This window comes from Periplaneta americana, chromosome 11, assembly GCF_040183065.1.
Source record: "Periplaneta americana isolate PAMFEO1 chromosome 11, P.americana_PAMFEO1_priV1, whole genome shotgun sequence".
In the NCBI taxonomy this organism is placed as follows: Eukaryota; Metazoa; Arthropoda; class Insecta; order Blattodea; family Blattidae; genus Periplaneta; species Periplaneta americana.
In genome coordinates, this window is record NC_091127.1 from 131,803,295 (window position 1) to 131,818,148 (window position 14,854).

The following is a 14,854-nucleotide window of genomic DNA, read 5'->3' on the forward strand; positions in this document are numbered from 1 at the left end:
TTCCATTGAATCATGGTAATAACTTAATTTTAACCATTGTTTTCTACGTCTTCATTAAATGGCGCTTGGCCCACTATGGTTCTGAACCCTTCAAATAACTTATAACAGTGATATGTAATTATATTTCTTTCTTTCGAAAATGTAAGAACTCACGATCTCCTATGTACCATTGCCATGGAATGAATAAATGTGTTTTTTCTTCCTACTCAAAAATTTTACATTTTGCACATGGGAATTACTGCAGGAACAACAACGCTACAATCTGAGGCGGCGGTGAAAACGTATTGTATTGCTACAGGTATTTTAAAAGTCTATCAGACCTACCAAATTTTGCATAGAATAAAACTTATCGGAAATCATTTTTAAAGAAACTTTTGTTATGTAACATTTTTCACAAGAAAGCAATAATAAGCGAGATATTTCGATTTAATTCAGGCCCCGTTAACTGAAGTATTTTGAATGCCATATAGCCTAAAATCTAAATTACAACGAACTTAATTTATATTTCAATTTTCATCGAAATCCTTTCAGCCATTATCGCGTGAAAAGGTAACAAACATCCAGACAGACAGACAGACAGACATACAAACAAAAATTTCAAAAAAGCGATTTTCGGTCTCAAGATGAATAATTATACATGTTAACACCAATTATTTTTGGAAAAACGAAAATTACCAGAAAATTGTTGGTTACATATTTATTATTAGTACATATTATATTATAATATATTATATTATATTACATTACATTGTATAAAAACTGCGTTGATAACGGATGTACTCCGATAAGAAAGTTTTTAATTTGTTGTGGGGGGCTCTTGAATCTCAGAAGCAACAACTTTTACAATAGCGCAACATAATCTGCTTGGCTCATTACCCAATTTTTTTGCATTGCATTTATTGCATATATAGTCTATTTTATGTATTCGATTGAGCATAGTTAAAATTTGAATTATAAAATAATGGATTGCTAAGTTAACGTACTATTACTGCATACTACATCAATACACTCTCGTTGTTCGTTAATTCTCTGAGATTAAAATGAGTGTGTACATAAATATTATTTTAAGAAATACAGAAAACTAATGTACAAAATAGCCTATCTAATTTTCTGTGCATAAGAAGATATTTTAATCTTATCTGTACTCGATTTACTAAGAAGTTACTGTAATAACATTATAGCAGTATGTCCATCTGGAGAAACTACACTTTCCAATGGTGAAATAATAATTAATTATACAAATCGGTTAATTTAGGTTCCGATATTACTTCATACAAACACAGAAACATTGCCTGTAGGCTAAGTTTAATAGCTTTCGATTGTTGCAGTCCAAAGCCCCTTTTTCGATTGTTGTTGTCCAAGGCCCCTTATAGACGAAGTCATTTGTTATTTCATTGCACCGTCTTAGATGGCGTTGTTACTGTAATTTTAAAACTCATTTATCTCATTAAATATCAGTCCTATCAAACTTTTTCAAATGATAAATCTTATCGGAAATCAGTTTTAAAGAAACTTTTGTTATGTAACATTTTTCAGTAAAATCAATAATAAGCGAGACATTTCGATTTATTTAATTCAGGCCCCCTTATAACCCCCCTTTTAAATAAAGTATTTTGAATGCCATATAGCCTAAAATCTAAGTTACAACGAACTTAATTTATAGTCCAATTTTCATGTAAATCGGTTCAGCCATTATCGCGTGAAAAGGTAACAAACATACAGACAGACATACAAACAAAAAATTTCAAAAATGCGATTTTCGGTTTCAGGGTGGTTAATTACATATGTTAGGACCAATTATTTTTGGAAAATCGAAAATTACCAGAAAAATTTCGGCTACAGATTTATTATTAGTATAGATTTATTAAGAGGGATGAAGATGCAGGAGAATGGAGAAAGTTACACAACACAGAATTGCACGCATTGTATTCTTCACCTGACATAATTAGGAACATTAAATCCAGACGTTTGAGATGGGCAAGGCATGTAGCACATATGGGCGAATCCAGAAATGCATATAGAGTGTTAGTTGGAAAGCCGGAGGGAAAAAGACCTTTAGGGAGGCAGAAACGTAGATGGGAAGATAATATTAAAATGGATTTGAGGGAGGTGGGCTATGATGATAGAGACTGGATTAATCTTGCTCAGGATAGGGACCAATGGCGGGCTTATGTGAGGGCGGCAATGAACCTCCGGGTTCCTTAAAAGCCAGTAAGTAACTAAGTATAGAAAAAATAATAAATCAACACATAAGGAACCATTTTCTCTCAAAAACTATCAAAGATTTAAAATAAAAAATTGTACACAAATTCTCCCATTGTTCCTACTTCTAATAAAAACGTGTTTATTTTTCGTGTAATACCCATATTTGACCTACACTAATAGAAAAGATGAAAGCATTTGCTGGAATGGATTTAAAGTCAATATTTATTTTTGTTTTATTTTATTTTATATGTTATATTATTTTATATTTTATTTTACTTAATTTTTTAATTTATTTTATTTCATTCTTTATTATATATTATATTTTATTTTATATTTATTGCTTATTTACATGATACCAGTAAAAGTCATTTTGCAAATTAGAAAGATTTTAAAATTGAACATTTTAAAAATAAATGTATAAAACTATTTATGATATATAATATTAACACATGTGTTTATATTTGAATTTCTATAGGAAGAATAGTGAAATGCTATAATGCTAAACATTAATATTAATTTGTATAATCATTAAATCCGAGAAATCATAAAGTTAAACATTAATATTCATTCAGTAGTCACACAGAATAATATTAAGTAAAATGTAAAAAGTGTATGAATTTCCTGCACTAACTGTAAATAATTAAATTACACTTCAGGTGTGTTTATACAGTACTGTGAACTAGTTACGAGAAGAAGTTATTGCGCTCTTGTTTACATAATAACTTCCTGTCTTGCTGTTAATGGAGATTTAAATATAAAAATTGAGATTTGCACTTAATACTTTTCTAATTTTAAATTGCTATCACATTAGATATTCAAATAAAAAAAACATTCAGAGAAGTGGCTTCTGGAAAGGTTCCCAAAATGCTGGCTGCGTTTCCACGTTGTTTTGTTTTGTTTTATTTTATTTCATTTTATTTAGCTAGTATGCAAAGCGAGTACAAATTAAAATTATACAACAAAAATGAATATATTTCGTAAACGACGAAAATGCGAAACGAACGATTGTCACCACGTTTCTTACCAAAGAAAAATTAGCTTAAATATGCATTTTCATTAAATTCAAGTACCACGACCTGGGCGGTTCTCTTTTAAGCCTGTGTTTCAGAATCATACAATATTTATGTCTGTGCTCTTATATGGCCAGCCTATTTATAGTCGCGACGCTGTTAATCCCGGCGTGACTGCTCCTCTTTGCTAATGTCTTAGGAAGTGAAGGCTCTACAAAGTCTAGGTAGGTAGTATCGTTCGCCATTTTTGTTCTTTCGTTGCCGAGCTACCATACGAGGGATCTATTTGCCACACCGTTAAACATTATCATGTCGTAGCTCCCATGATAATAAATGAAACGCACTGTAATTCAGCAAATAATTGAGCGGCAAATAACGTATTCGTGTGCTTTCTGCGAACGCCAACGAAAGAGCCAAAATGGCGGGCGATTATATTAAGTATTTATCGAGCCTTAAGAAATGAATAACTTCTTCATCAGCGAATCATAAGACACACACGTTTAAATGTGGCCGACCTGCAACGCGATTGGCTGCTGGAAATTAGAGCGACGGGATTATTTCTTGCTCTCCTAAAAAACTTATTTAAATATGGGAAGTTTGTCAATTCAAGTCTTCAGTTCTAGAGCTAGTATCTGCTGTACGCTTGGAACTATTAAGAAAACATTAAAAAAATAAACCAGAAAGACAGACAAGTAATATTTTATAAATCCATGACAGTACCAGTTGGATTATATGAGAGTGACGCCACAGATTGAAGCAGAACACAGACTGCAGAAATGCGCTTTTTCAAAGCAGTTGCTGAGATTACAAAACAGTTCCATATAAGGAATGAAATAATAAGAAATAGTTTTCAAATACGTAGAATTCTTTCAAACATTGACGATTATCAAATTAAATGGTTAACTTCCTGAGTCCTGAGAGTATTGTATACTAACTACAGTATATCACACTTCATACATGATTATGATATAAGATGTATGTGCAGAGACCCGAAGTATAGTATAATATAGCCTACCTGCATTTGTGCCCTAACTGTAGTAACCTGCAGAATTTTTTCAGTATTTTTCCTCATGTTAGTGACTTGTTTTGAAGTGTAGAATTTTATTGAACTTTAAAAATAAAACAACAGCACTCAGGAGGTTAAGCTATGTGCAAGGAGTCAGCGATAGAATTTCAAAGCTTATTATGAACTATAGACCTATAGTCGCGACGCTGTTATTTCCGGCGTGATTCCTCTTTGCGTATGTCTTAGGAAATGAAGGCTCTATAAAGTCTAGGTAGTATCGTTCGCCATTTTTGTTCTTTCGTTGCCGAGCTACCATACGAGGAATCTATTTGCCACACAGTTAAACATTATCATGTCGTATCTAATATGATAATAAATCAAACGCAGTGTAATTGGGCAAATAATTGAGCGGCAAATAACGTCCTCGCGTGCTTTCTGCGAACGCCAACGAAAGATTCAAAATGGCGGGCGATTATATTAAGTATTTATCGAGCCTTAAGAAATGAATAACGTCTTCATCAGCGAATCACAAGACGCACACGTTTAAATGTAGCCGACCTGCAACATGATTGGCTGCCGGAAATTAGAGTGACGGGACTATAGCAACCACAACAGGCCGTTATGCCTAAAACTTGATGATAAAGAACAAGGAGAAGATTTGTAAAAAAAATAAACAAACAAACTTTAATAGAAGTTTATGCGAAACAAGATTGTATCCATTCTGCGAATACGAGAAAGTAACACGATATTTTCTTTTAAAATTCTGTGCAATGAAATCGATGTCATTGTTATTGTTCTGCGCGTATGTTTAACAAAACAATTCATGAGATAGAAATCAAGTATTAATTTTCTTAATTCAACAAACAACTCATTAAAGAAAAACAATCTGATAAAGGCAATAGAATATTACATTAGCTTAATTTTACTTCTACTAACAACTTTCAACTTTTCTTCAACCGTCGTACATTGTCTTCTATTCAGTAAGAGCTCAATACTTCACATTTCTCTAGAAGGTCTGATATTCTGCAAAATCAGTGAAATGGGAAGATACTTGAAATTTAACTTACAATAGTTAATCAGGAGGAAAGGTAATTTAACTTTGACCATTTTGATAACACTGCATAGGTATACCTCGTATTTATTGATTCTTTTTTTTTGCAGAGCTCTGTATGGAGATTTTAACCTCAGAGAAACACACATTAAACACAGGATATGAACTCAATTTATTAGAATATTAAAATTAACATGAACAAAACTGATTTTATTTTAAACACATGTTGTTGATTGTGTAGTTTTGAACAATTTATCTGGAGAATGGCTCCCAGTGAAATGTTGAAGTTGGGTTATTGTTTATTTGAGTGAGTCGATCAATGTCACATTCAAAACTCTCCTTGCCATTTTGGATAGGTGCTGTCAAAGCTTTTGAGATGTTGCAGGTGCGATATTAATCAATGTCGCATATTATGCTTAGTTAAAAATCGGTAGTTGCAATGACATAATGAATATTAGTACTTTAATTATGTAATTAAGATATAGTTACGTCACATGTATAGTATGATCGAGTAAATACGTTTTTATTTGATTAGCCGTATTGTGAGTATTGTATTAATATTTGGTTTCATTTTATTTAGTTGTTAGCATAATTTATTTAGTGTATGCCTTTATGTTATGCATTGAATTATTTCTGGTTTATTCTAAAACATATTCTTCAGAGCCGCTTTAAATTTTAATCTCTTCAAACATAATTAATTGACATTAAGTTGTTATATTAAATATTATCACTAACATATATCTGCCACAATTACAAAAACTTTTACTTCTTTATTTTTCAGTTGAAGTTTACTATGGAATTTTGGTAACTTCATACACGATATCCAACATGCTGGTTCACAGACATCTGTTTCAGATATGATGTTGACACTGAGATATTCATTGAGTTCCTTTATCTCTAGCAGCAAAATCCGACATCAATAGCATAACAAGACAAACTGAACAGAAGGTATTTTCTTCTAAAACAATGCATACCCAAAACCATACTGCAAGAGTATTCAGTCTATGAATGATTAAAATGTGATATAATTTATTACACATTTTCTCTGATTTGAATTACTTCAGATATTACAGTTAATCAATATTACCTTTAGAATTATCTTGTAAATTAACACACGTATTTCCTTACGGAAGGACACACGAGATGAAGATTCTGCTTAGTCTTACCTTTCTGGGATTACTTCAATACTTGCAATCGGATGGCCTTAGTCGACTTGTTACAGAAGAACATCAATCTGTAACGAAAGAAAATTACGACAAAGAAGTTAGAGCAAAACATCAAAAAGTAAAAAAAGAAAATCAAAACCAAATAAAAACTGAGCATCTTCACCAAGTGAACAAAGAACGATGCGAAGTAGGGGAAGGTCAACAACAAATGAAGAATGCTTATCTTCATCAAACAAATGAAAATAAGAAACAAATGAAAAACCCTCAACGTCATCCACTTAGAGAAGAAAATCGACACCTAGCTAAAAAAGAATGTCAAGAATACCAACGTAAAATTAGAGAAGAAGGTCGTCACGAAACAAAAGAAGAATACCAACACGAAAAAGAAGAACGTAATGAAGCAAAAGATCATCTTATGAAATTGAAAGGAATACTCCATCATATTTTAACAGAGAAGAAACGACAGTTTATTACATGCTTGAAACAAGTTGTGCATAATCAGTTTACAACTAAAAGTCCTCTATTTGTGTTAATTCCGAGACATAATAGCACCCAAAATTCTATAGATCTCACGGATATCGAAATAGGTAACTTCCAAATGATTAATATAATGCTGAAGGAACTTGAAAATCCCTTGCAAATAGTAAATTCTTATTCTTTTGTTCCGGAACCGAGGATCCCTTGTTACGAAAACTATCTTATTCCCTTATTATTTGAAAGTGGAAATGACCCAAATGCTAATCTAGTATATCAATTAGAGAAATTGTACAGTAATAATGTGTTAAATACTGGAGGGAAATATCTTTTTGTCGTGTTCAATAATGGAGTTAAAATAACTACAGAAGTTCTGCAAAAATTGTTCGACTCTATTTGGAAGTTTAAGATTTTGAGAAGTGTCATTATGATACATTCATCTGATTTGTTCATCGAAGAGTATTATTTGGAAAGGAGTGTAGTAAATGAAAGCACAATCACTTTTTTAACGTGGGTCCCTTATGCAAAAGAAGGGAAATGCAATCGCTACAAAAATGTGGTTGTGTTAGATTTATGGCTACCACATAATAAAGGTAGTTTTATTTACAACACAAATTTGTACCAAAGTAGAGACTTGAGGAATCTTCACGGTTGTCCTGTTACAGCTATAGTCCACCCTTTTCCACCCGCAGTGGTTCTGTCAGAGCACGAAGATGAGAACCCTACTGGAGCGGAAGTAGAAATACTATTGCTTATACTAGAACGTATTAACGCCAAGCCTCTTTTCAGAAGAATTCCCGTATTGACTGTGGATATGATGGAAAGAATCTTGCAATTATTTTTCAGCCTCAACTCAGGGAATGCGGAAATTGCCCTTGGTGGTCTAGGTCGACATATCTACCTATCCCAAATGGCCGATAGTACAGAATGCTACGTCACAACCTTTTTCAGATGGTATGTTCCTTGTCCAAAACCGGTACCTAGGTGGGGTAATCTATTCAAAATGTTTCCTCCAATTGTGTGGTCAGGTAGTTTTATCTGTTTTATTCTGGTGGCGTTACTGATGCGGTGTTGGGCTTCTCTCTCATTAGAAGTTAATACACATGAATACCGATACTTCAAATCGTTTAAAAACTGCATCTACGTACTTTGGAGTGTTACTTTGGGAATTTCAATTCCAACAATGCCACACGCGGCAAAATTAAGAATAGTATTCTCACTTTGGGTGTGTTTCTGCTTCGCTATGAATATAGTATTCCAAGCATTCTTCACTAGCTTTTTAGTAGACCCAGGTTTTGAAAGACAGTTGGAAACTTTTGATGAATTAATTCGATCGGGAATTGCGTATGGATTTTCCGTCGATTTGATAGACTCAGTTTCTCTCCTGGGAAATGAATACCAAAATGTTAGTGTGAATGGGCTGAAATGCGTTAATTTTTATGATTGTTTGGAGCGTGTCATAAAACATGGAAACTTCGCCACTATCTCTGACAGTCATCATCTTGACTACTACAGAACACACGTTTTGTCAAAGGAAGCTAGTTATCTTCCAGTCTGCACTTTGCTAGAAGACGTAATGAGATACGATATTGCATTTTACTTAACAAAATGGCATCCTCTTCTGCCATACTTTAACAAAGTAATAATGTTGATGAAGGAGAGTGGTCTAATAAATAAATGGGAAAAAGATTACATATATTCGCGGAGTACGAACAGTTACAAATCCGCTCTTGAAAAAGACAAAATATATTACCTCGCATTCTCAATTACCCACTTACAAGTGTCACTTCGCATCCTAGTATTTGGCTACGTGTTAAGCTTCTTCATCCTTATTCTAGAGTTATTATGGAACAACTTAAAAAGGCGAAACCAAATAGAATGTTAATACATCTAGTGATAACACTCAAGGGAACCTAATGGACCAGAAGTTCTATTCTTCTCAAACTGACAAATTACATAATTATGCGAAAAATTTCTTCCTGGTTGGTAATAACCTCTAGTTTAGTTTATTTGAGTGTGCCTCGAAGTTTTAAATTGCACATTTAGTGTGCTACATGTTGGAAAAAGTTGGAAAATGCTGATCTAGATTATTTCCGAAATTCATTGGATCAAACAAGCTATTCTATTCTTAATCTAAGAACATTATTCCAAATGTAATTCACTTTCTGTACAGACCAACAGAATATATTTCATATTCTAAACTATTAGGCCTACTGTTAGTCTTAGGCCTATCGAGATTGAGAATGTGTGGAATGCAATTAATTTCAAACAAATGTTTATATTTCATAATATTTTGGTAGAATTTCCATATTTCATAAAAATATTTTGCACGATTTTCCCCGCTCCGTAAATATTTCTCTAACACTGAACCACTTCCCTGCCGGCGGAAGGGGGGCCTACACCTCAGATCGTTGAGGAGACTGGAGAGATGACTTACACCTCAGACCGTTTGAGAGGGGAATGTGGAGGGGCTGTTGGGGTACAATGGTACACGGATTTGCAAGAATGGCGGGACTGGTCGTTATGGTGTTAGCGGTTAGGTCGGTTCGGCGTAGGTGGGGTGGTGGGCTTGCAACTCATCTCAGGGGCGCACAATAGACCTCAGGTCGCGGTGCATGGGATGTTCCCCTCCCGCCCTCATAGAGAGAAAAAATCACTGAACCAACTTTCCAGACATTATAAGGAGACAACAGAAATATTTTCCAGAAAAAAAACTTGAAAAACCCAAGCTACGCATTCCACCAACATTCCGGAAATTCCTCTGGGCAGGTAAAATCTCCAAGTTCTCTTTTAGTCACTGAGCTCGTAGCTCCAATGAAATCGAGAAGCCAAAACAAATTAAGTGGTACCTATTTCTAATTCAACGAAAATCTTTCCAGCGTTGTCATGTGTACTTTTATACACGTAAATTAACGTGTTTAAACCATAGATTTCACCGTCTACTTAATTTTTGTTCCCTTTGCTGCTTTACGAGCATATAATCGTCTAAAATATATTACTCTAACTGTTAGAAAGTGTAATCTTGAAAAATGTTTAATTATACACATTTATTGTATTTTATTTGGCAAGAGATTAATTACAGACAAAACTATTAATGTCTAAAGACTAATTTTATAAATAATGATGTAAACCTCCTCCAAATGTTGTAGATTTATTAATTTGTCACACAGAATAATATCTGTAATATTGACAATTAATATTTGAGGAGAAAAATTCACACCGGCGCCGGGGATCCAACCCGGGTCCTTGGTTATACATACCATACACTCTGACCACTGAGCTACGCCGAGTTCAATCCACAGCACCGGATCGCATTTTCCTCCTTCAATGTTTCCCTTTGTGGCCTTACTCCATGTTAGGCATATATGTTGACGTACATGTCCAATGTCAATTGCCATTATACTAGGAGCACTCAGCTGAGTGACTTATTTGGCCAGGATTCCGCAGTTAAGTGCACAGTAATCTGTACAGACATATGCACTGCTAGCTATGAGAAGAATATTATAGATAATTAATTTGTCACACAGAATAATATCTGTAACCTTGACAATTAATATTTGAAGAGAAAGGGAAACATTGAATGAGGAGAATTCGATCCGGTGCTGTGGATTGAATTCGGCGTAGCTCAGTGGTCAGAGCGCTTGGTACGTAGAACCAAGGACCCGGGTTCGATCCCCGGCGTCGGAGCGAATTTTTCTCCTCAAATAGTAATTGTCAATATTACAGATATTATTCTGTGTGATGAAGGCCATAAAGGGAAACATTGAAGGAGGAGAATTCGATCCGGTGCTGTGGATTGAATTCGGCGTAGCTCAGTGGTCAGAGCGCTTGGTACGTAGAACCAAGGACCCGGGTTCGATCCCCGGCGCAGGAGCGAATTTTTCTCCTCAAATAGTAATTGTCAATATTACAGATATTATTCTGTGTAATGAAAGCCATAAAGGGAAACATTGAAGGAGGAGAATTCGATCCGGTGCTGTGGATTGAATTCGGCGTAGCTCAGTGGTCAGAGCGCTTAGCACGTAGAATCAAGGGCCCGGGTTCGATCCCCGGCGCCGGAGAGAATTTTTCTCCTCAAATATTACTCCTCCAAATGAGTGAGGAATGAGGATATTTCAGTACTGAAATATGAAGATATTTTAGTACCATAAACCAGAGTTAGATTGGCCCACACACGATGAAAAGTTTAAAATTTTTTTCGCACTGCGAGTTTCATCCACATTATTCATTTCAATGCGCCATACGACAGTCAGATATTTTAAGAATAACTCCGCTATTAAGATTGTCTATAACGGTCTTTGTTGGGCATCTGTGATGTCCATGGCGTTTGTTGTTGTAGAAGTAGTAAATTAATATTGTGTAAACTTCCTCCTTCCCAGCCGATATCGGCGATTGGAAAAATCAAGTAAGTGTCTTTCTTGTAAACTCAAAGTATTGGCATACAAGATATGTAAACAATATTTGATTATTGTAAAACCCCTCGTCAGTATTTTCTATCTAAGGATGAGAAGCACCTACTCATGTGGGCTACATTGGCCCAGACCAAAGTAATTCCTAGCGCTAAATTTTCTTTCGTTGTAACTGTTTGCAAGTCATGTCAAACCACTGAAATTAAAATACCCAATCATTGGCTGTTGGAAACTTTGTGTAACTTGGAAAAGCCAGTTATATCCAATTGTTGTCACGAAAATGGAAGAAATGGAATTTATGCTGACTATATGCGTGCAAGTCCTACTGGTCAATATTGGGTATGACCCCAGCAGAATAACAATTTATTTTACAAGTGGAAAAGAAAATACCTCCCCCCCCTAAAACAATTGAAGAGGAGTTTTCTTAGACTTCAAGGCGTCAACTGAATATTCTGTAGTTTTGTTTTGTTATTTTGTTTTGCAGCAGCCTTATCAATATAATGTATATTTTGTGTACCTTGTGCCATACCATTTTCGACATTATATTGTAAACATTACTTATAAACAATAATTTGTGGCATAAATCATTGGAAAGGTTTGAATATTTGTCTCAGAATAAATATATTTCATGTTTCAGACAGACTTATTTGTAAGAATATTATTCCAGTTTGTAGTTCAATTTCCCAGGTGCGGTATTACATTGGCCCAGTTTAATTTTTCTATGGTTATATATGAGAAAACATAGGTGGGTCAAAGTAACCCCATGTGCTAGGTAATTTTGGCAAACAGTTTTGAACTAAATTTTATCACATGTACTATTATCAATGACTATTATGAATGTTGAAATGCTTTTAGAAAATGTTCCCGTACTCGCGTATGAAATTTGGATCTTTATCTCCGAAAGTTTTACAATAAATCAGCAAAAGAACATTTAAAAAAGTATTTCAGAGAGTCAAAGTAACCTGGTTTATGGTACTGAAATACTTACGCAATATTTTGATATTTTTCCAAAATAAATTTCATATCTTGGCAAAATTCTCTTCATATTGAGTCCATCTCTAGTTAAAGTGGAATGTAACCGTAAATTAATTACTGTTAAGAGTTACATCATAGAACACTTTATAAGGAAGTTTTATGTATCGATGTCCTATTTCTGCATTAGGTCATATTGTATCCCTCATGTACACGTAATTTATAGTGCTCCATGAATTATTCCTAAAGTTGCAGTCACCTATGCAATTTTTCATTCCCATTCTTAAATATTTCTTCTTTCGTAAGCTTATCTAGTGGCGAAATTCCAATAAATATAATGCGTTTTCCTTCTTTAACTTTCTGTAGTAAAACTGTCTTATTGTGTGCTATCTTTCTCTCCATGCTACTGATAAATCTATCCACTCTTCCTCAGAACACTGTTCCTGCTTTAGTCATTTTAAACTACCAACATGTCAATCAATCAGGTCTATAAATTATATCTGTATCACAAAATGACGGTTAATAAAATACTGTTATAATATCAATACAAATAACGAGGTAACATGTTAAAATATCCCAAAATCTCGTATATCCATTTTTTCCTTTCACTATGCACTACTAAATGAGCAGTTCAGAGCAAAAGTGGTGTAAATAAAAATTGTGTAAAATACAGCGCAAAGTAGCAGTTAATACGTCCTTCGTGCTATCCACCGAGTACTAATAGTTTAAATAAATTGAATATTAATTGCTACTTTGCACTGTATTTTACAGAATGTTTACTTTAACTCTCATTACCCATTTCTGACTTACACCACTTTGCTCTCAACGGCTCAAATATACCGACTTACCAGCACAGAGCTTATATTAAATTGTGGCTAAATTTATGTTATAGCACAGTCTAGTATATACAGTCGCGAAGCTCAATACGTAGTAAATATGCAAATATTAGATAGTTGCTCACCACTAGGATCGCTAATATCGCCTCATTACAGGCAATGCAAAATAGTACCGTCACAGTCTATTGTTTCTAGCATCCTCAAAACTCAAGCTTCGTGACTGTATATAGTAGACTGTGGTTATAGTAGAATTTATAACCTCGTGTGCAGTGGGCTTCCAATGTCAAAAAAAAAATTGCATACTATCCTGGTCTCAATTCAAGATAATTTGGACAGACGATTATTTCATGCTGATATTACACAGCAGTGTTGTCAATATTATTTCCTTCTGATCGCCACGTCAATTAGAATGAATAGAAGCACCGTCGACAACGTATTTCTACCCATGACAGGTTCCATTATCCACATTTATCACTCATTCCCCTACCCAAAGCAAAAGTAAGCAAGAATACTTTTATTTCAAGCGCACTTGAGAATATAATTTGCACTATCAAATGAGCCGTTCAGAGCAGGTGTTGTAAGTCAATTTTGACTTACACCACTTTTGCTCTGAACGGCTCAAATAAATAATATACAAAATACAATTCCTACTTTGTTTGTTTTTTTTTCTCTCTCTCTCAATCTCTCTGTTCTTCGTATATACATTTACAGGAAAAATATATATTCATGTCATTTAAATTTGTATAATAACGACCGAATCATTAGCCTAGTTTATATAAGCCGTTCAGAGCAAAAGTGGTGTAAGTCAAAATTGTACTCAAATACAATAATGATGATGATGATGATAATAATAATAATAATAATAATAATAATAATAATAATAATAATAATAATAATAATAATAATAAATTATCATCATTATCATCATCCTGACAAGTGTTAGACCCTAAGTCTGTTACAGTCTCACATAAAATTTTTATATCACAGTTTTGCAGTCTACCCACGGATCTTTGATCTCTTAGTTTGTAGTTACAAACAGCTCTGGAGTTCCTACTTTAGCTCATTCTTCCTATAGATGATGTTTACAATTTATTTAACACTGACGGATGTTGGTTTCTATCCATAATTAATTTTATATCTTCGTACGAGAGGACCAGGTATATGGAAAAAATTATTATTTTATTTTTAAAAATTATGCAAAATTTCAGAGTTCCTTCCTGAAATCTCATTTACTCTAACCAGCTAATAATAATAATAATAATAATAATAATAATAATAATAATAATAATAATAATAATAATAATAATAATAATAATAGCAATAGTAACGGTAATAATAATAATAATAATAATAATAATAATAATAAAATGGCATTTGTAAGCATAACGATACAAAATGCGCGACATTTACAGCTTACCGACATTATAACCAATCGTAGTTTAGCGGGGAGATCCGACAGCTCTCTCGTATACGAGGAAAAAGAATTGGCGATGAATGTGGTGATTTATGCCTACAGCCACGTACAAATAATGTTTCGGTAAGTTGTAATAAGAAGACGTAATATTGATCTTGCCTTTTATCAAAACGTAATAATTTGGAAATGATGCTCACCATCCTGGATGCAAGAATGACATCAGATAAACTTGCAGATATTCAGGTAAGAATAAACTAAGTCCTAGGAAATCTCTACGCCTATTGGCACACGAATACATGTCACAAAGGTCA

General features: G+C 33.9%; 1 long non-coding RNA gene and 1 other non-coding gene across 2 annotated transcripts in view; one reads left to right on the forward strand and one right to left on the reverse strand.

Annotated features, from left to right (window-relative positions):
• The window catches only part of LOC138708636 (uncharacterized), a 594,603-nt gene that overhangs the window by 436,036 nt on the left and 143,713 nt on the right, over positions 1-14,854 (reverse strand). Inside the window, exon 2 of the long non-coding RNA XR_011334743.1 lies at positions 6,439-6,506. This is a non-coding gene — a long non-coding RNA (uncharacterized lncRNA). The remainder of the gene's footprint in view (positions 1-6,438; positions 6,507-14,854) is intronic.
• On the forward strand, positions 10,901-10,973 carry TRNAL-UAG (transfer RNA leucine (anticodon UAG)). Its single transcript has one exon. It is a non-coding gene; the product is annotated as a tRNA-Leu (tRNA).